Source organism: Dendrobates tinctorius, unplaced genomic scaffold, assembly GCF_039654945.1.
Source record: "Dendrobates tinctorius isolate UK_male_01 unplaced genomic scaffold, ASM3965494v1 ptg000098l, whole genome shotgun sequence".
Classification (NCBI taxonomy): domain Eukaryota; kingdom Metazoa; phylum Chordata; class Amphibia; order Anura; family Dendrobatidae; genus Dendrobates; species Dendrobates tinctorius.
In genome coordinates, this window is record NW_027361766.1 from 25,381,389 (window position 1) to 25,406,528 (window position 25,140).

A 25,140-nucleotide genomic window follows, 5' to 3' on the forward strand; every position below is an offset into this window, starting at 1 on the left:
AAAAAAAGAAAGAAATGGGAAAGAAAGAACAGAAAGGGAGAGAGAAACAAAGAGAGGAAAGAAAAAACAGAAGGAAAGAAAGAAAGAAAGACAAGGAAAGAGGGGAAAGAAAGATTCTATAAAGATACTATACCAGCCCGGCTCACATTGTAGTGCCCACCTGAGCCTCCTGGTGCAGGACATATTATGATCCACTCACATGGCAGACATCCCCGAGTCCAAGGCAATCCCGCTGTCCGCGCTGTCGGAGGAGGATATGGTGATGATCTGAAGCATTCCCTGAAGTGCCTCCTTGGTTCCATAACAATCTCCTCTGGTCAGCTTCCAGCACGTCACTTCCGATGGAATTTCACATGTGAGTTTTCTAGTGCTCCTCGGGGCTCCTCGGGAGAAGTAAACTCCCGGTCGGGGCAGTGGGGCAGACACTCAAAATCTGGGACGGTTGGGAGGTATGAATACTTCCCATCATACACCTTGTACACGCATGGCTCCGCACACCTCATTCACACACTGTTCCGCTTTGTATGCCTCGTACACACGGTTTCGCTCCGTACACCTCGCACACACACGTCTCCACTCAGTACACACATGGCTCCAATCCGTAAACCTCGTACACATGCGGCTCTGCTCCGTACACCTTATACACACGCGGCCATGCTCTGTACACATTTCTACACACATGGCTCTGCTCTGTAAACCTTGTACACATGCAGCTTTGCTCCATACACCTCGTACACACACGGCTCCGCTCCGTAAACACATGGCTCAGCTTTGTACACTTTGTACACACAGGGCTCTGTTCCGTACACCTCGTACACATGCGGCTCCGCTCCGTACACACACGCGGCTTCGCTCCGTACCCCTCGTACACACACGCGGCTCCGCTCCGTACAAATGTGGCTCCGCTCCGTACACCTCGTACACACGCGGCTCTGCTCCGTACACCTCGTACACACACGTAGCTCCGCTCCGTCCACCTCGCACACGCGCAGCAACGCTCCATACACCTTGCACACATGCAGTTCAGCTCTGTACACACAGGGCTCCATTCCGTACACCTCGTACACACACGCGGCTTCTCTCCGTACACACATGCGGCTCCGCTCCGTACACACATGCGGCTCCGCTCCATACACCTCGCACACGTGCAGCTCTGCTCTGTATACACAGTGCTCCATTCTGTACACCTCGTACACACATGCGGCTTTGCTCCGTACACACATGCGGCTCTGCTCCGTACACCTCGTACACGCGCGGCTCCACTCCTTACACCTCGTACACACACGCGGCTCCGCTCCATACACCTCGTACACGTGCAGCCACGCTCCGTACACCTAGCACACGTGCAGCTCAGCTCTGTACACACAGGGCTCCATTCCGTACACCTCATACACACAAGCAGCTTCGCTCCGTACACACATGCAGCTCCACTCTGTATACCTCGTACACACACGCGGCTCCGCTCCGTACACCTCGCACACGCACAGCTCAGCTCTGTACACACAGGGCTCTGCTCCGTACAACTCGTAAACCTCGCGCATGCGGCTCCGCTCCGTACACCTCTCGCATGCACGGCTCCGCTCCATACACCGCGCGCGACTCTGCTCTGTACACCTCATACACACACGGCTCCGCTCCGTACACCTCGCACATTCACGGCTCCGCTCTGTACACTTCGCACATTCGAAGCTCCGCTCCATACACCTTGTACAAACACGGCTCCACTCCATACACCTCGCACATTCGCAGCTCTGCCTCGTACACCTCGCACACACACACAGCTACATCCATCCTGTAAACCCCTCCTGACCCCACAAATACTTCCCTCATCCAGCACCATTACGAGTACAGCAGAGTCCCGCATACAATACATTGATGGCTGTGTGCACAGGACCTGTGATGAGGTCACAGGAGGGGAGGAGTCAGGGGGTCAAATGATCAAGGGCCTCCGACTGAAACCCCTGATCATGTAACCCCTGACTCCTCCCCTCCTGTGACCTCATCACAGGTCCTGTGCGCACAGAGCAGGGATTTATCAGTGAGGGGCTGGCGCTGCGGTGGCCGGTGGGTCTGAGAGGGGGAGGAAAGGGTCAGTACATGGGGGGGGCGTGGCGCTATGGTGGCGGATTATAATGGGGCAATTTTCCCTGGGCTCCTGGGCCCCCCCACACCACTGGGCCATGGGCCAGATTGACCTCATTATAATCCGCCACTGCATAGTGAGCCTGTGAGTGTCTGTGTCTGACTCCGGAAGTATAGACGGAAATTTAAACCTAAACTATATATACGGTGAATCGGAGAAACAAATTTTTACACTATACTCGATACAGCTTGTATCTTGTTATACAGTACCTTTGTTCGACATTTAGCATTACGGTCCAATCCATACTGTATAAGCGTCTGAGAGTGACTATAGGACTATTTATACAGAGATTTCAATTGTCCCCTAAAAAATATATACTGCTATCTTGTTATCCAGGAACTTTTTTACAACATTTTTTATTATGGTCAAAACCAAACTGAGTGAGCGTCTGAGGGTGACTACGGAAATATATACCGATATTTTCAATTTGGCCAACACTGTATACAGCCGAACGCTTCTGATACAGTAACCTTTTTAGCTATTTAGATTCTGGTGTAATCCATAATGAGCCTGTAAACGTCTGTCTGTTACTCCGGCAATATATTTGAAACTTTAAGATTACACCAACACTGTACGCTTGTGTTACATAACCCATTTACAGCTTTTCATATTCTTGTGTAATCCATACTGGGCCTGAGAGCGTTTGTGTCTGCCTCCTGAAATGTATACGGAGAATCAGAATGTTTACACTATACTATATATACCTTTTATCTGATGATACTGTACCCTTTTTCAACTTATTTTATTGGGTAATCCATACTGAGCCTGTGAGCGTCTGTGTATGCCTCATTAAACATATACGGAGATTTACTGTTATCCACAGACTGCATAGAGCTGTACGCTTCTGATACAGTACCATATATGTGCTGGTATTTTGGGTCCATTTTCAAAAACATGAGGAAGTATGGTGGAAGAGGATGCGGATGTGGGTGTGGAGGGCCACCTGGTACTGATGGTGGTGGTGGTGCATCTGCTGGTAGTGCCAAAAACACAATAGCAGCTAAGGCAGGAGGTGTTGAGCCAGCGTCATGGTGTAGCTCTGGAAGGCCTGTAAGGCTCCCTTTTCTGGGAGTAGGTAGACTGCTTTTAAAGCTGGAGTATCAGGAACTGTTTGTGACTTACATTGCTGAAACAGCCTCCAGCTCTATTGCCTCCTATTCTGAAGTTGTAAAAAATGCAAACACTGAGTCGTAAGTGCAGGCTTCTGGTCAGGAGCAACCCCTTTCCTTGTGTGCTTCACCCACACCAAAAGTGAAGGATGTGGAAGCACACACCTTAGATTACTCCATGGAGCGCTTTTCACATACCATGCCTGGGTTAATTAAAAATAGGGCCCATCATGTACTGGAGCAATGTCAATGGGGCAGATCAGACACTGGAGCAGCATCTAAGGGGCCCATTATACACTGGAGCATTACAAATGGGGCCCATTATATATGGAGCATTATTGGAGCCCATCAGACACTGGAGCATCATCCATGAATCCATGAGGCCCATCATGTACTGGAGCAATGTAAATGGGGCAGATCAGACACTGGAGCAGCATCTAAGGGGCACATTATACACTGGAGCATTACAAATGGGGCCCATTATATATGGAGCATTATTGGAGCCCATCAGACACTGGAGCATCATCCATGAATCCATGAGGCCCATCATGTACTGGAGCAATGTAAATGGGGCAGATCAGACACTGGAGCAGCATCTAAGGGGCACATTATACACTGGAGCATTACAAATGGGGCCCATTATATATGGAGCATTATGTGGAGCTCATCAGATACTGTATGGAACATTATATGTGACTAATTATTTGGTATGGAGAAATATATGGGGCTCATTATTCTGTGTGGCACACGATGTGGTGGCGATAACACTGTATGGAGTAATATACTGTCCTGTTTTTGAGCTATTGTACAATTTAAAATAGATATCAGTCATGTCAGGTAAGCAGTGAAGTATGTATCATTGTACTATACCTATATTTATGTGGCGTATTGGAGCATCATGAGTTGTGGTATGTGTTAAAGGGGCGCACTGACACTCTTTGGCCCAGGGCACACGAAAACCTGGAGCCAACCCTACCCCCCCACAACTTTAATCAAATAACCCCCAGTTTTCAATGTGTAACTATTATTAGGAAGTAAATTAAGGTTGAGAAGCTTCAGTTATAAGAATTGATGTTTTTGGCATTGAAATGGGCACTACAGGTGTGTTTACTGTCCTCCACTCCCTGCCGACTTTGCTTCCCCATTGACTTGCCTTGGGTTTCGTGTTTCAGTCGGCCTCCGACTTTTCCCTATAGTCGGCCGATTTCGTTCGACCCGACTACTGCAAAAGTCGGGTTTCATGAAACCTGACTCGACCCGAAAAAAGGCAAAGTCGCTCATCTCTAGTTTCTAGTATTTGGTAAAAAAAAGGAAATCTGCCTGAGCTAGATATTTTCTACACAAATACAACCTGGAAAGTCAGGCATCACATAGTGAGATGAAAACTAGTAAAAGGAAGCTTTGAACAATACCGGTGTTCTGTAAAGCCTGAAAAAGATGATTCATTGGAATGTAACTTCTCTAGTATGGGTGCTCTGTCTCTTTAAGAGGGTTGTCTCTGTTGATGAAACAAAAGAGAAACAAGGAAGTGAGTGTATCAGTGTGTATGTGACCAAGTGTGAGAATCAGGGACAAGAGGAGACTAAGAAGTCATAGGACAGAGGTCTTCTTGCTTATATGTGCGTACTCCTTTATTATCAGTCCACCATAAAGGTGAGTACTGTCCGTTCTCCTTCTGCTCTCTGTAGGGTCCGATGTGCCTCTACATGTCTGCACACAGAAGGCGGAGATGAATTGTTATTGTTCATTGTAGTTACAGTTTGGATCATTTTTATTATTGTTTTATTTTCATTGAAGTTACATATTTCTTTTAAAAGTTTATCTCCTCTTAAAGCGTAAGAAGCCCAGTGTGCATGTAGTTAACCCTAATAACATTCTACCCCAGATCCCGCTCGTGGAATACTGAGCTTTATAGTGTTCCATACAACCCTCATACCGGGGCATGGAATAACTGGATATTGAGGATATATACTGTTATACTTACATTTTCAGATTTAGAGGAATTGAAGGCTCCTGTGACATCTTTATTATAAAAATATTTACTACAATTTTGACAATTGGGTATATGGACAGAAACAGAAAAAGAAGCATTTTAATAAACCTATCTTACCGTTCAGGCTTCAAGGGGTTTTTCGTTTTAGAAAATTTTGGTCCCCAATTGCAGTTTGTTTCAAAAAAGATCATTATAATTTTCTCACCATCTATGGGTCCAGGGCTGGAGTCTGGTGCTACCCATGGTGTCTGGTATTGGCTTCAAAGCAGGTGCAAATCAGTGAGTTAATCGGCTCTGTGTTCTGTCTACATGGGGGAGAGCCACCTCGCTCACTGCCAATGTGATATCGGTGCAGCAGCAGCCAATTCCGGGCACAGTGGCAGCTCAAGAGACTTAGTGCTGGACCTGGGGATGGTGAGTAAAGTGCTTTATTTATTTATTTATTTATTTTTAAGAAACTGCACCCAGAGACCAAGATTGAGGTGGGGATGAGGAAAGGGATGTCCGCTTTTTGATAAATGTTTCACTGAAACTGTAATCAAGTTCAGACATTTACGAAATGTGGTCCTAGTATGGACATGATGTCCAGATCGTCCGTGGGTCTCCTGACCTGAACTCAGCAGCCTCACATACGCCAAACATCGCAGTCTACACTCAAACATTGTTTTGCGGATGGTCAGGTCACATCAGATTCAGTTGTTAAACTGGTTTCATATAATAGCAGAATCATGGACTTATGAACATCACCAGGGATCCTACTCATTACCACAATCCTATACCTACTAGTAGCTGGTCTGCTGGCTGTGATCATGAGTAGAGATAGGTGAATCTGAACTGCAGAGTTTGGGGTTTGTACCGAACAACTAGTGCGTCCGGTGCCTAATTCTGAACATGGGCTGCTCCCAGATGTCTGGATAGAGAGACCTATTTACAGCACCACAGTTCAGCTTCCCTTTGTCTTCCATGGGGTTCGGGTACACTTCTGGTACCTGAACGAAACTTTAGACTAAAGTTTGGTCGAAACCAATGTATCCCAACATCCATTGGGCCACTCATTCCTAATCATGAGTACTTGTGGTGCAACCATTCAGCATAAAAAAGATTATCATTACATTAGAAATTACACATACTGTATAATTTAGGCGACAGTACTTAAACAGCAAGTGACCACTGCCGCAAATCACTGGCCTCATCTGTATTGTTAAGGTATACAGCACAAGTCATTGAGCCCAGTAATTGACTACAGGGATCATGTGTTGTAGATGGGACATCACTATAGTAGCCATTTATGCAAAGGTCGATGGCGAGTAGCAGGGAGGTATAAATGTACATTCTGAATTTGTAAGTGTAAACACCTTGCCTGTCATGGAGTTACCGTGACAGTGTGAAGCCAGAAGGCCGCGGCATCTGATTGCTCCTACTCCGGTGCTGAGAAGAAGCACTTCTCCTTTATTGTGTTTATTCCTTCTGGCAGAACAGGGGTTAATTGGCCATGTTGGAAATCCCTGTGCACTGCTCACACCTGAGCTCGGTTAGCCACTCTTTTCCCCTTTATAATGTGGGCTCTGATGCAAATCCTTGTCAGAGCTAGTATTTGCTGCATGGCTAACGGAGGGAGAGAAGTTAATATGAGAAGAGGAGAGTTGGAGCAGTTATCTGTGACTGTTGCTTGGTTTGTATGTGTGGTAATTCCCTATCCTTCTCTATTTTGGTATATTCCCCTACCTCCACGCCCCGGTGCATTCCTCTGTTATATGTGAGTGAATATTTATATGCCTGGAGTTTTCTGTTAACCCTTGTTTGTGTTGCCATGTTTGTCGGGTTGATGTACTACGGTGCACAGTAGCTAACTCAGGAGACAAGGCAAGGGTGGAAGCCACGGCATCTTCACCTTCAGAAGTATCCCGGGGAGTAGGGTGAACTAGGGTGCCCCCTAGTGTTAGGGACTGGGAAAGGAGCCCCTGGTTCCGGGTCACCTGACAGTTGTGTTGTGACATTGCCGTCAATTTTTGCTTTTGTGTTTTGATTTTTTCCGCTCCTGCTTCCAAGAGCCATATCTTTTATTTCTCCTTCAACATTGCTGTATGAGGGCTTGTTTTTTGTAGGATGAGTTGCATACTTTTAAATTACACCATCCATTTTACCATACAGTCTACTAAAAAACAAGGAAAAAAATACAAGTGGTATGAAATGGTAAAACAAAATGTAATTCCACTATTGTTTCTTTTTCCATATTTACAGCGTTGATTGTATGGTAAAATTGACTCTGCAATTCTCCAGGTTAGTATGATTATGACAACATCAATCTTACATAGTTTTTTCTTTCATTATTTAAATGGAATCTGTTACCAGGTGTTTGCTCTCCCATCTGAGAGCTGTATGGTATAGGACAGTCAGTGCCGGGACGAGGGGTAAGCAGGGTAGGCACCTGCCTAGGGCGCTACCTCCTGCCTACCCAAGGGGGACGCTGGCATGGAGGTGAACGATGTCAGGACCTGCAATACAGATCAAGTACAGAAAATAAATTCTCATCCTTACATCACTGGAGCCTGTGGCTCAGTATGTTTAGCTCCTACCTGTAATGTTGAAGGTTGTGAGTTTCAGACCCGGGTACACTCACAAGAAAAGAGAATATTACATTTTTGTAATTGCTTCTTTTTATTTTTAGTAGTTTTATAGGAACAAAAAAATATGACTTGTTCTTCACCTCAGTATACAAGTTACAAGGAAATACACTGCTGTATCCAATATACATGTACAGTGGGTACGGAAAGTATTCAGATCTCTTTAAATTTTTCACTCTTTGTTTCATTGTAGCCATTTGGTAAATTTAAAAAAATTCATTTTTTTTTCTCATTAATGTACGCTATGCACCCCATCTTGACTGTAGAAAACCAGAATTGTACAAATTTTTGCAAATTTGTTAAAAAAGAAAAACTGAAATATCACATGGTCATAAGTATTCAGATCCTTTGCTCAGTATTGAGTAGAAGCACCCTTTTGAGCTTGTACAGCCATGAGTCTTCTTGAGAATGATGCAACAAGTTTTTCACACCTGGATTTGGGGATCCTCTGCCATACTTCCTTGCAGATCCTCTCCAGTTCTGTCAAGTTGGAGTTGAACATTGGTGGACAGCCATTTTCAGGTCTCTCCTGAGATGCTCAATTGGGTTTAGATCAGGGCTCTGGCTGGGCCAGTCCAGATTGGTCACAGAGTTGTTCTGAAGCCACTCCTTTGTTATTTTAGCTGTGTGCTTAGGGTTATTGTCTTGTTGGAAGGTGAACCTTCAGCCAAATCTGAAGTCCTGAGCACTCTGGAAGAGGTTTTCATCCAGGATATCTCTGTACTTGGCCGCATTCATGTTTCCTTCAATTGCAACCAGTCGTCCTATCCCTGCAACTGAAAAACACCCCCATAGCATGATGCGGCCACCACCGTGTTTCACTAGTGGGATTGTATTGGGCAGTTGATGAGCAGTGACTGCTTTTTTCCACACATACTTCTTAGAATTATCAAAAAGTTCTATCTTTGTCTCATGAGACTAGAGAATCTTATTTCTCATAGTCTGGAGTCCTTCATGTGTTTTTTTTAGCAAACTCTATGCGGGCTTTCATAAGTCTTGCACTGAGGAGAGGCTTCCGTCGGGCCACTCTGCCATAAAGGCCCGACTGGTGGAGGGCTGCAGTGATAGTTGACTTTGTGGAACTTTCTCCCACCTCCCTACTGGATCAGTGGAGCTCAGCCACAGTGAACTTGGAGTTCTTCTTTACCTCTCTCACTAAGGCTCTTCCCCCATGATTGTGTAGAGGTGGGGCTGGCCCGAGCTGGGGGGTGGTCCCTCTTCTTACCGCGCAGAGATAAAAACAGAGACACGATGGAGGCAGATACTGGGTGCAACAGGTCCAAGTTTATTCTCTGGCCGTCCACTTGACAGCCTTCACAGTATACCGCACTTCCAAGCGATACACTTTCCCTTGTCGGCCCTCCGTTTCCAGAGCCGCTTCTCACACCGTACTTTATGCTGGGGGAAGTGTCTGCACACACCGTCCCCTCCTCACTCGTCGATGCTCCTGACAGGTCCGTCACTGTGGCCGCCTTAGTCCTGTAAACCAACAGCGCTTCCACTAATCAGTCGTCGTGTCAAATACGGTGTCTCACACCCACAGCCTCGTCCCTTCTGCGGTTCTTCCTGTCAGGACCACCCCCCTGACGTTCTCTCTCCTCAGTCCCCCTGGTCTGGATTCACCTCACAGCGCACAGACTGTCGCAGTCCTCCTGTCACTGGAGCCCTCCCTCAGTATTTATAGCTCTCCCGATCCCCTGTCACTGTAACCACGCCCCCCATGACCAACGGTTTCTAAAGCCCTAAGCTGATGTCAAGTCCTTTGCTCACACTCCTCCCTGCCATCTAATGGTCAACCCAAGGTACTGCACGTCCACTACACTTTCCTAGCTGTTTCCCCACTGTAATAACTGACACCTACCTACACTGTGCAAACCTTTCCTTCTTCACTCTGACTAGTCCGTCCATCTGTCAGGTCACCTTCCCTACACTCCCCCTTTCTTTGTCCATTGTCGTCCTCGACAATCGTCATCCCTGCCTTCGTCATTCTGAAGCTACACCTACACTCTGTTGTCGGACCAGCTGTTGGGCCATACCCACCACCCGTGGGGGCCGAACCAACTGGGAGCACCATGCTCCAAGCAGCCTACTGCTACTTGCCAGCACGCACGCCACATGACAACGTCTTGCAAATTGGGCAAGATACACCCGTATTCTCTATACGGCGTGTATCTTTCCCCTACTCTCCCCTTCTGTTACCTTCCACTATCCGGTACGCCATGATCGAGGCCTCACACCTACCAGATCATTACCAGCGCCCGCCTTCCTCCTTCAGGGGTGTCCGTGGTGTTGGGGACCTGACCTAGGACGGCTGTCTCTCTCACGTCTTCCATTTCTGTATCTTTCTCTCAATAACGGGTCATGGTCGGCGTCCCGGTCTCCCTGACCTCCCCAACTCTTAGATCCCTACCGGATCTCACACTTTTCTTTGGTCCCGCAGACCTTCCCTTACCCGGACCTGTTGCATTTTCTTGTGCATATTGTACACCAAAACAACTTTACAATTTCACAAGTACCCATTTTTATAATTTTTTTTTTCATTTTCTTTTGCTTTTAAAACCAACATATAACAACATAACATTGCAGATCCTCTTTCTCCCTCCCCCCTTCCTTGGACCTGGACACTCCTCCGCTTTTCCGTATCTCCGTTCTGTCAGGTAAACATATTTTCGTATATAAAGAACATAGAAAGAAGAAAGAGAGAGAATAGTTGCATCAGATAAACAACAAAAACATTTTTTTTCTAAATGCAACTGTCCTTATAACCTGCACAACGGTGCATCGAACTCCTGACAGTCTATCCCACTCTCAGTGGACAGAGGTGAGGGCTCCACAGCCGTGGAACTCCTGGGGGAATCGAGAGTGTCTATATCAATCCTTTTTCACGGGGGTCCGCTTTGCTCGGGCTCCGCCAGTACTGCCACCGCATAATACCCGCGGGGGCAGTATTCTTTATAGTAGGAGACGAAGTCCCCTTCCTTCAGGGCCCGGCCATGACGTATGGATGCTACATTCACGTACACTTTTTGGCCAGACTGGTCACGAATGAAGCCGTACCCCCTGTCCGTGTTGGTGTACACCAGCCATCCCCGGGATCTTTCCACCGCCATGCCAGCCTCCCCTTTTGAGTGAAGCAGGCTCCATACCTCCTGCTCCCGGATCTTCTTTTGTTTAATCACCTCCGCCACCCAGACAGAGGGTGTCATGCCAGTCCCAGAGTCCGGTGGGTGGGACCTTGCCGAGAAAGGGTGTGGATCAGAGGCGGCCGATGATTTCTGCGGCTCAGCAGCCGCTGGGGCCGGATGGCGGATGGGAGCAGCCGTGTTTCCGGGGGGCTGGTCCACAGGGCTTGTCACACAGGCCACAGCCGGTTCTAATGCAGGCATAACCGCGGCCGCAGGGTAGGCCGCATCCAATACTTCCAGCAGAGCCGGAGTGACAGCCGGTTCTGGTGATGGCGGTTTTTCCGTCCGAGAGAGCACAGACGCATCTTCTGTCAACAAGCTCCGCCCTGGTGACTCCAGGCGGGATGGCTCAGGGACAGGGGCAGGGGCCTCACTCAACTCTGCGTATATCATAGGGTTCTCTGCAGCCCGACCTTTCCGGTATGCTGGAGACCGCGTGCTGTGGCAGAATGGTGGGGGCCGCTTGCGGAGGCACTGGTGGTGCCGGGGGTACTCTCACCTTCCCCGGCGCTGCGGCCTTCATCACATCAACACGTGGCTTCCCCCGCAGCCTCCGTCCTGCGGGCCTTTCCCCCAGACTCGGGGGCTCCGCTGGGAAGTCCTCTGCCGGTATTGGTGGTGGCCGCTCTCGCTGACTCCGCTCAGGCTCCGCTCCCCAGCCCAGCATCCCGCTACCCGCCCTTGGTCCTAAGGGCGACTCCTGGCACAGCTCCATCCCCTGCCGCCACTGCCACTCTAGGCGGCCGAGGCCCCGACACCCACAGCGTCTCATACCGTCCGTGGGGCAGCAATCGAATGGCGCCAAACAGCCACAGCCAAGTCCTTCTTCTGTGCCACTCCTCCTGCTGGGTGTGGCGTCGGCAGGCCTTTCCACCCATCTGCCAGGGTCCAGTACATGGGAGCGTCGGCCTCTGGGCACATACTGCTGTCCACGGGGGTACGTTGGAGGGGGTCCCAGTCCATTCAACACGACTGCAAACACCCGGACCTCTCCCCTGCGCTGTAGTAATGCCGCCATCTTGCGTAGCACCTGATACCGCCCCGAATCTTCTGTCAGCACCACGGAGTCACCACAGCGCTCCCAATTTGTAATCCACAGGTAAGCCAATTGTAATCCACAGGTATTTATAATCCAAGCAGCACAGTCCAAGTCCTTCTCCATCCTTTAAGGCAGGCCTGCCGCAGAAGATGATGTATTAGCGGCGGCGATCCTGCCGACTACGCCAAATGTAGAGGTGGGGCTGGCCCGAGCTGGGGGGTGGTCCCTCTTCTTACCGCGCAGAGATAAAAACAGAGACACGATGGAGGCAGATACTGGGTGCAACAGGTCCAAGTTTATTCTCTGGCCGTCCACTTGACAGCCTTCACAGTATACCGCACTTCCAAGCGATACACTTTCCCTTGTCGGCCCTCCGTTTCCAGAGCCGCTTCTCACACCGTACTTTATGCTGGGGGAAGTGTCTGCACACACCGTCCCCTCCTCACTCGTCGACGCTCCTGACAGGTCCGTCACTGTGGCCGCCTTAGGCCTGTAAACCAACAGCGCTTCCACTAATCAGTCGTCGTGTCAAATACGGTGTCTCACACCCAGAGCCTCGTCCCTTCTGTGGTTCTTCCTGTCAGGACCACCCCCCTGACGTTCTCTCTCCTCAGTCCCCCTGGTCTGGATTCACCTCACAGCGCACAGACTGTCGCAGTCCTCCTGTCACTGGAGCTCCCCCTGGGGACTGGAACCTTCTGGAACCCTCCCTCAGTATTTATAGCTCTCCCGGTCCCCTGTCACTGTAACCATGCCCCCCATGACCAACAGTTTCTAAAGCCCTAAGCTGATGTCAAGTCCTTTGCTCACACTCCTCCCTGTCATCTAATGGTCAACCCAAGGTACTGCACGTCCACTACACTTTCCTAGCTGTTTCCCCACTGTAATAACTGACACCTACCTACACTGTGCAAACCTTTCCTTCTTCACTCTGACTAGTCCGTCTGTCCGTCAGGTCACCTTCCCTACAATTACTCAGTTTGGCTGGGTGGCCAGGTCTTGCAAGACTTCTGGTGGTCCCAAACGTCTTCCATTTAAGGATTATGGAGGCCACTATGCTCTTAGGAATCTTGAGTACTGCAGAAGTTCTTTTGTAACCTTGGCCAGATCTGTGCCTTGCCACAATTCTGACTGAGCTCCTTGACCAGTTCCTTTGACCTCATGATTCTCATTTGGTCTGACATGCACTGTGAGTTGTGAGGTCTTATATAGACAGGTGTGTGCCTTTACAATTCAAGTCCTATCAATTTAATTGAACACAGCTGGACTCCTTTGAAGGAGTAGAACCAACTCAAGGAGGATCACAAGTTAATGGACAGCATGTGACTTAAATATGAGGGTCTGAGCAAAGGGTTTGAATACTTATGACCATGTGATATTTCAGTTTTTCTTTTTTAATACATTTGCAAAAATGTCTACATTTCTCTTTTTTTCAGTCAAGATGGGGTGCAGAGTGTACATTAATGAGAAAAAAATGAACTTTTTTCAGTCACCCATGATGGCACCACGAGAGAGGGGATCCGCCCTTCAAGGACAGGAAACCTTCAAGATAAAAAGGGCGGCTCCTCTCTCCGCATCAGTTGGTTTCCTGTTCTTAATGGGAGATCCTCAAGATGATGTTAGGAAGAAAGAAGAGGATGCCTTGGCCGGGGTTTGGCAGATTTGGGTCTGCTGCGGCTGCCACCCGGTGCCAGTAGTGCCTTGGAACAAAGGTGTGTCCTCCCTGAGCGAAGCATGGAAATGCATCACTTTTTTCTTTTGGCCAGCCATGCTATCCAGCAGTACATCGGGGCCTGGACAAAAAAGAAAAAAGATGCCTATACCTGGGGGCGGCTGGGGTTTGGCAGTTGGGCTGCTGCGGTCGTCACCCAGGTATCGGTAGCGCCACGGAGGCCAGGTTTGCCTGCCCTCCCTGTGCAGACAGAGGCTGATGTGGATGGACAAGCTGGGCGAGTACTGTGTCCCTGTGTTCATGGCCTCTGCCTATGGCCTCAGTTGGGCCTCCTTTCTACAAGCCAGGGTTTTTCCCCCTCCCGACAACGGGCAGGTAATGCTGTGCGGTCTGGGAATTGGAGGGTGGCCGGGGACCCTGCCGCCTCTCCTGGAGTGCACCGCAGGGCCCAGGTACAGAGCCGGGCAATACAAGAGGGCAGCGGATAGGGAGCTCGCCGGTAGGAAGGCTCCTCCAGCTGGTCCAGGGCACGCGCACAGCAGAACTAACAGTGAACCAGCGTGTACCAGAAATTGAGGCCTGATGACGCGCAAGGTCAGAAGGCACCCAGAAGTCCAGGGTGCATGAGTTTCAAAACGGACCATCATGCTATTAGGATGGAGGGGTCGATAATCTCCGGGGAGACTTTACTGACATCAGTCAGGCTCCAGATCCGGTACCCGTATAAAGCCTCTGAGTGGTGAGTGATCTACGAGAAAGTGCAGTATACTAATGTCTGTTTTCTTTCTCTGTCTATCTGGCCATCTCACTCTCTCCCAGTCTCTACTATCATGGGGATAGGGAGTTCCGAAAAAGTGCAACACTAAGTTAAACAACAGGGAAAGTCCCCTCTGTGGCCACCAGTTTGAGAAGTCCTGGACAAAGAGGCTATGTCAGGACTGCATAGATTGGACAATTTCAGAGGGGAATCCCCGAGGTTTTCATCTGATTTAAGATCCCTCATTCTGTCCGAGGTTTTAAGGACGGTTAATGCTCTGGGGGTCCCCACGAATAATACCAGTATGGCAAATGAAGGGGTAAGCCCATCCTTTTTAGCACCAGAGGACCATTCTGGATTAAACTCGGGGACTCAGACCAGACAGGATCGTCAGGCAGTAGTTTGGAGGATAGTGACTGCTTTCAAGTAGAGGATACAGACAGTTTAATTAAGGCTTTTCGTTCCACTATGGGCCTAGTGGAAGAGAGACCTGAAAGATCTGCTCAAGATCTGCTGTTTGGAGGCCTAGGGAAGAAAAGGCTTAGATTATTACCTATAAATGAGCAAATTCAGGACCTCATAAAGAGGGAGTGGGAGAAGCCAGACAGAAGGTCACAGGGGGTCATGAACCTTAAGAGAAGATATCCGTTTGACGAGGAAGCATGTTCCTCCTGGGATAAGGCCCTGAAGTTGGATGTTGCCATTTCCAAAGTTTCAAGAAGATCTTCCCTCCCATTTGAAGACCTAGGTTCATTGAAGGAACCACTTGACAGGAAAACAGATAGTTTTCTAAAAGCAGCATGGGAGTCTTCGGTGGGAGCAATAAGACCAGCCATTGCAGATACATGTACGGCTAGATCCCTAAAGGTCTGGCTGGACAATCTGGAAGACCAACTGGAGCAGCGAGTTCCGAGAGACACCATCTTGGCGGCTGTTCCCACCATTAAAGCTGCAGCAGCATTCTTGTCAGTGGCCTTGGCGGACTCCGTGAAATTAGCAGCCAGGTCAGCGGCTTTGACCAATGAAGGGCATCGAGCAGTGTGGCTGAAATATTGGCCAGGAGATATGCAGGCCAAGATTAAACTCTGCAACCTCCCTTGCTAAGGAAGCTTCCTATTTGGACCAGCCCTAGATGAGTTCCTTGAAAAAGCTGGGGATAAGAAGAAAGGGTTTCCTAGGCCCCCCTTTCCTTTGTTTCATAGGTCCTTTCGGAGGGGACGCAGATCCAGCAGGCAGTCATACAGGGATCGAGACAAGTTGGATAGACAGTCCAGGAAGGGAAGAGGGTTCTTCTTTGGAGGACCCACCCGAGATAAAAAGAAGACTTCCCAATGACTTGTCTTCCCAGGTAGGAGGGAGACTCTCATGCTTCCTTCCGACCTGGGAAATGATTTCCTCCAGTGTCTGGATCCTCAGAATTATAAAATCAGGCTTGAAACTAAAATTTCACACCTCATCACCGCAGAGATTTGTAGAGAACCCGCTGCAGCCTTCTCAACAAAAGCAACAGGCCTTGGAGATTCTTTCACTAAAAGAAAAAATGTGCTGGAAGAAATCCCCTAAGGGTAAAGGGGTTCTATTTCACACAATGTCTGATAAAAAATAAAAACAGACAAGTCTTGGAGGGCTATTATAAATCTGGAAGCCCTGAACAGATTCCTGGTTATACCATCAATCAAGATGGAATTGGTGGGGATGGCGATGAAGGACCTTTTTCTACATTGTTACATGGCGGTCCTGGACCTCAAGGACGCATACTATCATGTTCCCATCCACGAGCAAGATCGAAGATTCCTCAGGGTGGCAGTGCAGATACAGTCACAAATAAGGCACTTTCAATACAGGGCTCTCCCGTTTGGTCTAGCAATAGCACCCTGGATTTTTATGAAAGTAATATCAGAAGTGACTGCCCATCTCTGAGAAAATGACATTTTAGTGCTTCCTTATTAGACAATTTCCTAATCATGGGAAATTCTCTCTTACATTGCCAGGAACAGATCAGAATTTTCAGAGACACTTTAGAGACTCTGGGGTGACATCTAAACCTGCAGAAATCCAGATTGCAGGCACAGAAAACGCAGGTCTTTTTAGGGTTAATACTGGACTTGGTAACACAGGAGTGTCACCTTCCGGAAAACAAGGTAGGAAAGATCAGAGGTCTAATTAGAGCATCAGTGGCAGATCCAAGAATGACCCTCAGGAAAGCAATGTCGCTGTTGGGGTCCCTAACCGCCTGCATACCAGCAGTGAAATGGGCCCAGTTCCATACGAGAGAGCTTCAATGGCGTGTGCTGGAAAGTGAACAGGCCTTGCAGGGTCGCTTGGAAAGAAAGTTATGGCTCCTGCAGACGGTCATCCAGTCCCTCAGATGGTGGTTGCACATAGATTTAGCTCTGAGGAGTGCCCTGGATGATTGTAGTATCCAAAATAGTAACAACAGACGCCAGTCCCTGGGGGTGGGGAGCCCACCTAGACACTATCTGGCTACAGGGTACCTGGTCAGGGGAAGAGAGATTGCTCTCATCAAACAGTTAGGAGCTCCTGACAGTAGAAAAAACATTGAACGGTTTGTTACCTCATCTGCAGGGTCATCATGTGAGGATAATGTCCGACAATCGGATCACAGTCGCGTATATAAATCATCAAGTGGGCACTTGGTCCCTTTCCCTAATGACGATAGTGGGTCGCCCTCCCAGGGCTGTGGGGTACTCGGTACCGGGCCGGTGTCAGTGGGATGTGTCACAGCAGCAGTGACCCGGTCCGTGGCCCTTGGCGCCCAAGTAATGGGGAAATGTAATAGTGTAATGGAATAGTTCGTGACGCCACCTGTGGTGTTCGGCAAGGGAGATGTTAAGCCGACGCTGCAGACAGCTCCGCTGGGACGGATGGTATGGTGCAGCAGTGATGGTATAGCCCTCCACAGGCAGGGCTAATGTCCCAGGGCAGTGTGGAGATGGTTGGCACGGTGATGTAGCAGTGCCGTAAGGGTAGGAAGCAGACAAGACACAGCGGGGGGCAATTTCTGTACCTTTACTGCAGTCCAGGGTCCTGATTACAGATGGTAACGGAGCAGGCTAGCCTGGAAGCAACTCAGGGATTCTCTCTCACAGATGGGCTGTGCAGTCTCCTTCCTAGCGCCTTGTGGTGTGAAGCACTCAAGTACTTAGTTACTCTAGAGTTCCTCCTGTCAGATGTTCCCAAGAACCTCACTTGCACGGCAGACAGCTGTAGCCTCTCTCGGGGACTCCTCTCCAGTCCTGGCTCTCTATCCAAGCTGCTGTTGAGCCTCAAGTCTTACATGGGAGTAGGGCATTTACAGCCTCCTACTCCTCTGGTATCTGCTGTAGGACCTTTAATATCCGTACAGCCGTGGAGACCAGGCTCCAGTTCGTGCGCTCTCAGCTGAGGGAGCTCTCCTTCCTGTCATGATCTGACAGTTTTATATAGCACTGGGTGAACTTTTTTTACTTTGGAAAGTTCCAAGTTGTCTTGACTGTCCCCGGTGGGTAGGTGTATTGCACTTTAGGTTTTTGTGCACTTAATTAGGGATCAGGTGTGACACCCTATAAAGGTGTGCTAGGGGTGTGCAATCACGGGCTGTGATATTGTGAGTTTGTGTTTCACTCTGAGTTGGAGAGCCTGCAGGAAGGATGGAGCTGGTGAGGAGTCCTGCGCAGCTTAGCCAGGGGGGATGTGTTTCAGCTATGGTGTCTGGACGAAGGGCTGGCATGGCGTGGTGGGGTCGCAGTGATGGTGTCAGCGGGAAGTGTCTGCATGGGCTGGTGGAGTGGCGACTATGGAGAGTGGCACTCACCATGTGGGACTTGGCCGCTGAGCTGGACTCAAGCATGCTCGACTTCGTGTCAGAAGCTGAACTCATCCTTGGGACTCTGGTGCTGAGCAGCTGCAACTGGTGGTGGACTCTGCTCCAAGGCTGCACTAAGGTTAAGGGTCCTGTTATGGTGATGGATCCGGGTGGAGGAGAAGACGCACGCAGGTGGTGGGCTCTGTTGCTAGGAGCGCACGCAACAGAGCAAAGCTAAGTGGTGTTTCCCCTGTATTGTCTCTTTCCTCATGTGTGTTATTAGTGCAGTGGTGGGATTAGTCTCCGCACCGACTCATTCCCTAGTGAGGGTTTAGGGTCAGGGTGAGCAAGGGCGTTAAGGTACGCGTGCGGCGACAGGTTCGGAGCCTGTATAGGGAATGTAAGGAGTGCAGGGACACTGGCTCAGGGGAGTTTAGGAGGTCTCCACGTCCCCCATTCCCTATCGCAGGGCCCACCATTGTTAAAGTTTCCCAGGTTCCCCTTTATTATTTAAGTTCGCCTTACTGGAGGCGGGGTTTCCAGATTTTATGTATAACGTGTAATACCCAAATTCGCCAGGTGGAGGCGGCGTATCCACCTGCACGTTTTATTATTTAAATGCGCCCCACTGGAGGCGGTGTATCCAGGGTCACGTGTGTCACATGGGTTCGCCTTGCGGAAACATCTGCGTCCTGACACACGTGATCATGACACTTCCTAGCTCAACCTCCAGCTTCTTTCCACACGTCTGCACACTTCACCCTCCCCAGACTATCTAACCACTCCTTCCTCTTGGCCCTCAGGGAGCACCCCTCCCCTCAATCCTGGTTCAGAGTTCCCCCTGCTGGCCTGGAGTGGAACTGTGTTGCATGTATGGATTGACTGTGAGAGAGATCCATCATTGTCTCCAAGCCTGGCATTAAATCCCCTGTAGGAAGGCAAAGCCACTGTGGCGACCATACTCCTGGGGGCGCCACAATAGCAGGAAGGATATTTCTTATGGCAGAAACGCACCTACTCTCATTGTTGGCTCTGCATATCAAAGGAGCAGAAAACATAAGGGCAGACTTTATAAGCCGCAATCAGCTAAAACAAGGGGAGTAGTCCCTGAAGGAGTCAGTGTTCCAGCAGATTGTAGCCATGCGGGGTCGTCCGCAGATAGATCTCTTTGATTCAAAAAGCACCAGGAAGGTCCGAAAGTTCTGTTCCCTGAATCTAGCAGACAAGCCTCACAGAGTAGATGCTTTTCAGATGAAATGGACACCAGGTCTACTCTACGCCTTTCCACCAATATGCCTCATCGCTTCAGTCTTAAGAAAAATCAGGGAGGACAGCGCCACAGTGATCTTGATACCTCCGTTTTGGCCAAAGAGGCCTTCGTTCTATTGGCTGAGGACAATGTCGATATCAGACCCATGGATTCTTCCATAAGACCGGGATCTCCTATCCCAGGGGCCTTTCCTCCGCCCTAGATGTCCGTGCTGCCTTTAACAGCCTGGAACTTGAAAGGTCACTGTTAGAGAAAAGTGGGTTTGCTGCTCAGTTAGTTTCCACCCTGCTTAGTAGCAGGAAACCAGTAACCACCAGGATATATGGGAGGACCTGGGCAAAATTCCTATCCTTCTTGGGGGCAGTGCGGGAAGGGGAGGTCCCGCTAGTAGCTATACTTGAGTTCCTTCGGAAGGGGTTGGACCTGGGCCTAGCAGTTAGTACCGTTAAGGTACAGATTTCAGCCATAGGGGCCGTATATAATTGTGACTTTGCAAATAATAAGTGGGTGGCCAGATTCATTAGGGCCTGTAGTAGGTCCAGCTCAGTTCCCTCACCTAGACCCCCTCCTTGGGACCTAAATTTGGTTTTGAAAACATTAACGCAGTTCATTTGAAACATTAACTTTGGCCTCGGCCAAAGTAGTCTCATTGAAAACAGCCCTACTGGTAGCTCTCACCTCAGCCCATAGGAGAGTTGATTTGCAAGCATTGTCAGCAGACCCTCCTTATACACAGGTCATGGAAGATAGGATAATCTTGCAGCTAGATCCAGCTTACCTTCCCAAAGGTAGTGTGGAGTTTTCACAGGGTTCAGGAGATAGTGTTACCATCTTTTTGTCCTAGTCCCAGTAACCAGAAGGAGGAAAGTTTACATACCTTGGATGTTGGGAGGTGCCTTCTTTGTTATCTAGAAATGACAAAACCCTGGAGAAAGCAGAGGGCATTAAAGTATCTAAGTGGGTTGCCCCCACACCCAGGGCAACGGGGTACTCGGTACCGTGCCGGTGTGAGGGGTTTGGTAAGTAAGATGTTGAGCCAACGCTGCATGCAGATCCACTGGGACTGATGGTGTGGTGCAGCAAAGATGGTGAAGCTCCCCACAGGTGGAGCTGTAGTCCCAGGGCAGTGTAGGTGCAATGGATGAGGAGAGGCGCAGAATGGAATAGAGGCTGGTACCCAGGTGTAGCGGTGCTGGAATAACTGGAGGACACCAGAGTATGCGGTTCCAAAGCTTTACTCACTGTTTGCAGCTCGCACAAATGCCTGCCTCTGCACGGTGTTCTTCAGGTCAGGGCCCCCGCCAACCTCCAGGCAGGATAGGATTCTCCCCTCCACACTCCGCCAATATGTACCGTACTGAACGACTCCTCCAATGCGCCTTTAGGTGCGAAGCACTCCAGTACTTAGTTACCCTGGAATGCCTCTCTCTAGGTGTTCCTAGTCTCTACTTGTATGACAAGACAGCTGTAGCCTGCTTCGGGGACTCCTCTCTGCGTCCCGGCTCACTATTCAGTTGCTGTTGTGTCCCAAGTCTATGATGGGAGCAAGGCGTTAGTGGCTCACTACTCCTCCGGTGTCTGTTGCCAGACATAAAGATCCAATCAACCTCGGGGACCGGGCCCCGGCCTTTGCGCTCTGGACTGGAAGGGTTCTCTCTCTTTCTCAACCTGCTTCCCACCATCCTTCTATTCTCCTTCGTTCCGATCTGTTCTATCTCTCTTATGGAATCTGTAGTCTCCAGTCTATGTCTCTTTCTTTCTGTTCCTTTCCCGTGCCAGCTGGCTCAGGTCACTGAGGCAGCTGCAGCACTCCTTCCTCCATCCCTCTTCCAGGGATCCTCACTCCTGTCTGAGTGACTTCCTTCTCTGGGACTCACCCCAGACTGACTGACTGACTGACCTGAAGTCCTACACCTTCCCTCTCTTTAATAGCTAATTCCACCCGCCTCCCCAGCACCGCTCGTGTTAGGAATCCAGAGACCACAAAAGGCACCTTATGACCTTTCCAGCATAAAGCATGGATGGATCCCTGCTGAACTATCCTGTGTGTGGGGTGCAGGTGTTGGAAAGTGAAAGGGAGTTCCCACCCTACCTGGATGGTGGGGTACCACACCTTAGGAGGTGCAGTACCTCTGTGGCGACTGAAGCCTCAGGAGCGCCACATAAGCACACTTTAGTGAGGTGGGTGAGAGAAGCCATAGAGCTAGCCTATGTCAGCGCAGGTAGGACTATTTCCAGGTCTGAAGGCGCATTCCACGAGAGCCATGGCGGTGTCCTGGGCATAGAGAGCAGATATCTCCATTGAACAGATTTGTAAGGCAGCCACATGGTCCTCTCCTTCTACTTTCTTCAGACACTATAGGTTGGATCTATCTGCCTCCTCTGACCTCACATTCGGGAGAAGGGTGCTGCAGGCTGTAAACCCTCCGTAGAATCTACAAGTCTCTGAAAGTCTCTCATGGTGCCGTCATGGATGACTGAAAAACACGAGTATTACTTACCTGGTAATGTGTTTTTGAATTTACCAAATGGCAGCAATGAAACAAAGAGTGAAAAATGTAAAGGGGTCTGAATACTTGTACCCACTTCCTTCAATAGAGGTCAAGATTACCAAATTCTCCAATATTTGTCATTGGCTGTGACTCTTAGCTAAAGCTGCTGCCTAAGAACATGGAGATGTGTGTTTTAAGTCCCAGAAAAACCCAATCCCAGGAGAAGTAAAAGGATGAATATATAATTTAATTTCTACACTAAGCACAGAGATGCAGCCCTGCCCCCCACAGAGGAGGAGCTACCGAGCGATGAAGATGTCGGGTGAGTATTAGGAACCGGTACAAAATCTCTGACGTGGCCGGACAGTCCAGCTGAATCCGGGAAGGTTGGAAGCTAGGATGTTGGGTCATGAGGTTACTTTTATCAAGATACTCCAGGATATCATCTCTTAGAAAACCCTCAAAAATTGTGTTGAAAATCGAGGTTGAATTTACCAGCCTATGATTTCCAGGCTCAGATTTTGTCTCCTTTTTGAATACTGGCACCACATTTTCCATGCCCCAGTTCTGTGGTGCAGTCCCTGGTATGATAGAATCCTTGAACATTAGAAATAATGGTCTTGTTTATCACAGGTACTTAATTCCTACAGTAATTTGGGGTTTATGTCATCTGGCCTGGGGATTTTTCTACTTTAGTGTTTTTGTGGCTGCACTGTACTTCCTGCTCGGTTAAGCAGGTGACATTTAATAGAGAATTTATCGTACCCCTGATTATGTAATGTTATGGGATTTTCTTCTAGAGAAGGTGTGCAATTGATTTTTCCCTCATTGTCTTCTATAATTTCACAGAGATCATTTTTGAGTCTTACTATTTATGTAGTTGAATAATATTTTTGGTTTATTTTTACTTTCTTTGGAAATTAATTTGTGTCTAAATTTTTGTTGCCTTGATTTGTTTCTTACACAATTTATTTTTCCCTATATAATTATTTAATTCCTCATCACTTCCCTCTTGCTTTAATTCTCTAAACTCTTTATTTTTGTTATATATTGTGCCCCTTACAGCTCTGTTTAGCCGTAGTGGCATCTTTCTATTTAAAGCTTGTTTATTCCCATAGGATACCTTATTTTTCTGACTATAAGACGCACTGGACTATAAGACGCACCAGACTATAGGACACACAAATGTTTAGATAAAGGAAAACAGGGAAAAACTATTTCAAAGTTATTAGACGTCCACAATTATCTAATAAGTAGGAAAAGAGTGAGGTAACACTCGGGGGATGTTCACACATTGAGTATTTGCAGAGTTTTCTGCACCAAATATCAGCGGTCTTGGCAGGAAAAACTGTGAAAAATACTTGCTTTTTTCTCATTCTATTGAATGGGTGAAAATTGATGCAAAAAGCACTGAAAGAAGTGACATGCCACAGGCTTGGAATAAACGATTATTCAAATCTGCAAGGAAAAATTAAGCAGCACGTGCATGAGCTTTCAGAAATGTCATTCACTTTCCTGGTACTATATAACGCACTGCATTTTTTTTCCCTCGGCAAAAACACATCGTGTGAACAAGCCCTAAATAACTTTAGAACAGTCAGTTTTCCATTTCAAATTGCAATTTGTGAATGGAGGTTGAAAAAGGAAGTAGAGGGGTTAATGTAACTGCACATCCATTACTTCAGGTCTCTGCTGCTTTATGTTTAGGTGATTAGGTGGCCTCTATTCTGCCAGTTTACACTAACACAGCTCTTATACTGTCCAACTCTCTCTGCAGAAGCCCCCAGTTTGCTCTGCAGTGAACTTCACACTTCAGCTCCACTGTAATCGGAGCTCCACTGACATTGGAGCTTTCCTGACGTGCGGGAGGAGTAGGGGATAAAGGAGGGTCAGTGGCCAGAGGATATGTATTTAAGAGCTTAGCGCTTGAGCAGAAGAGCGTCTACAGAGTGAAGAACGGTGTGTTCCCTTTTTTTCCGTGCTGCACTTATCAGACAGGTCAGTGTCTGTCAGGGAGAGAAGGTTTTGATGGCCTTGTATGCATCGCTGTGCTCCTCGGGGGAGGAGCAGCTCTCTGAGCATTCTCCCACATCATTCAGCACACAGCAGGGAAGGTCTGACACTGCAGGGGTGGCAGGAGACCTGCCTCCGGACTATAAGACGCAGGCACTTTTCAACATTATTTTTTTCTTGCTGAAAAGTGAGTCCTTTCCCACGTGCACATGTTGAGTATTTGGTGAGGTTTTTTTTACTTCAATATTTGTAAGCTAAAAGCAGGAGTGGGTAAAAAATGCAGAAGTGGTGACGTGTTTTTATTAGACTATGTTCACACATTGCATTTTTGCTGTTTTTTTTTCCGTAGAGAGAACCTGCTGTCTTGGTAGAAAAGAAACTGCTTACAAGAAGTAGGTTTTGCTGATTTTTTTGTGTCTCTATTGTATGTTGATAAGGTTTAGTGGCCAAAAAAAAGATGATTTAACTTCCTTAGGTTTTTGTAATAGAAACGGAGCAAATACTGATACCTGTGGGGTTTTTTTTGCTCCCTTTTTCTGCTTACCCATTGTTTCCTATGGATGAAAAAACTGCAAATACGCAGAAAAGACGCTGAAAGAAATGACATGCTGCAGTTTGCAAAAATGCATCAGTTTTCCAAATCAGTCAGGAAAAAAAGCCCCAATGTGTGCATGAGATTCCTGAAATCTCATAGACTTTGCTGGTACTGTAAAACGCAGCTTAAAGTGAGCATAATAAAATGCTGTAAAAATGCAACGTGTGAACATAGCCTTATACTACTTCTCTCACTGTCCCACTTCTGATTTTGGCTTACTAATACAGAGGGAAAAAACGGACCAAATACTGAGTGTGACCGTGGCTTTATACAGTATGTATTGCGCACAGGTCCTGTTTAGGATGCGTATAAAAGTGCCATTGGCTATGTGTGCTTATATTCTTTTGTTTTTAAGGACATTTGCTAGTTTATGGTAATAAGATAATTTATTAGCTGAAGGAATTTAGCCTTCGCAAAGTTTGGATTTCTGTAGCTCCCTCTAC

General features: G+C 48.2%; 1 protein-coding gene across 1 annotated transcript in view; it reads left to right on the forward strand.

The window, feature by feature from the left end:
- Positions 1-4,776: 4,776 nt before the first annotated feature.
- The window catches only part of IKBKE (inhibitor of nuclear factor kappa B kinase subunit epsilon), a 131,222-nt gene continuing 110,858 nt past the window's right edge, over positions 4,777-25,140 (forward strand). Inside the window, exon 1 of the mRNA XM_073587246.1 lies at positions 4,777-4,905. The gene's annotated coding sequence lies outside the window, so the exon portion shown is untranslated. The remainder of the gene's footprint in view (positions 4,906-25,140) is intronic.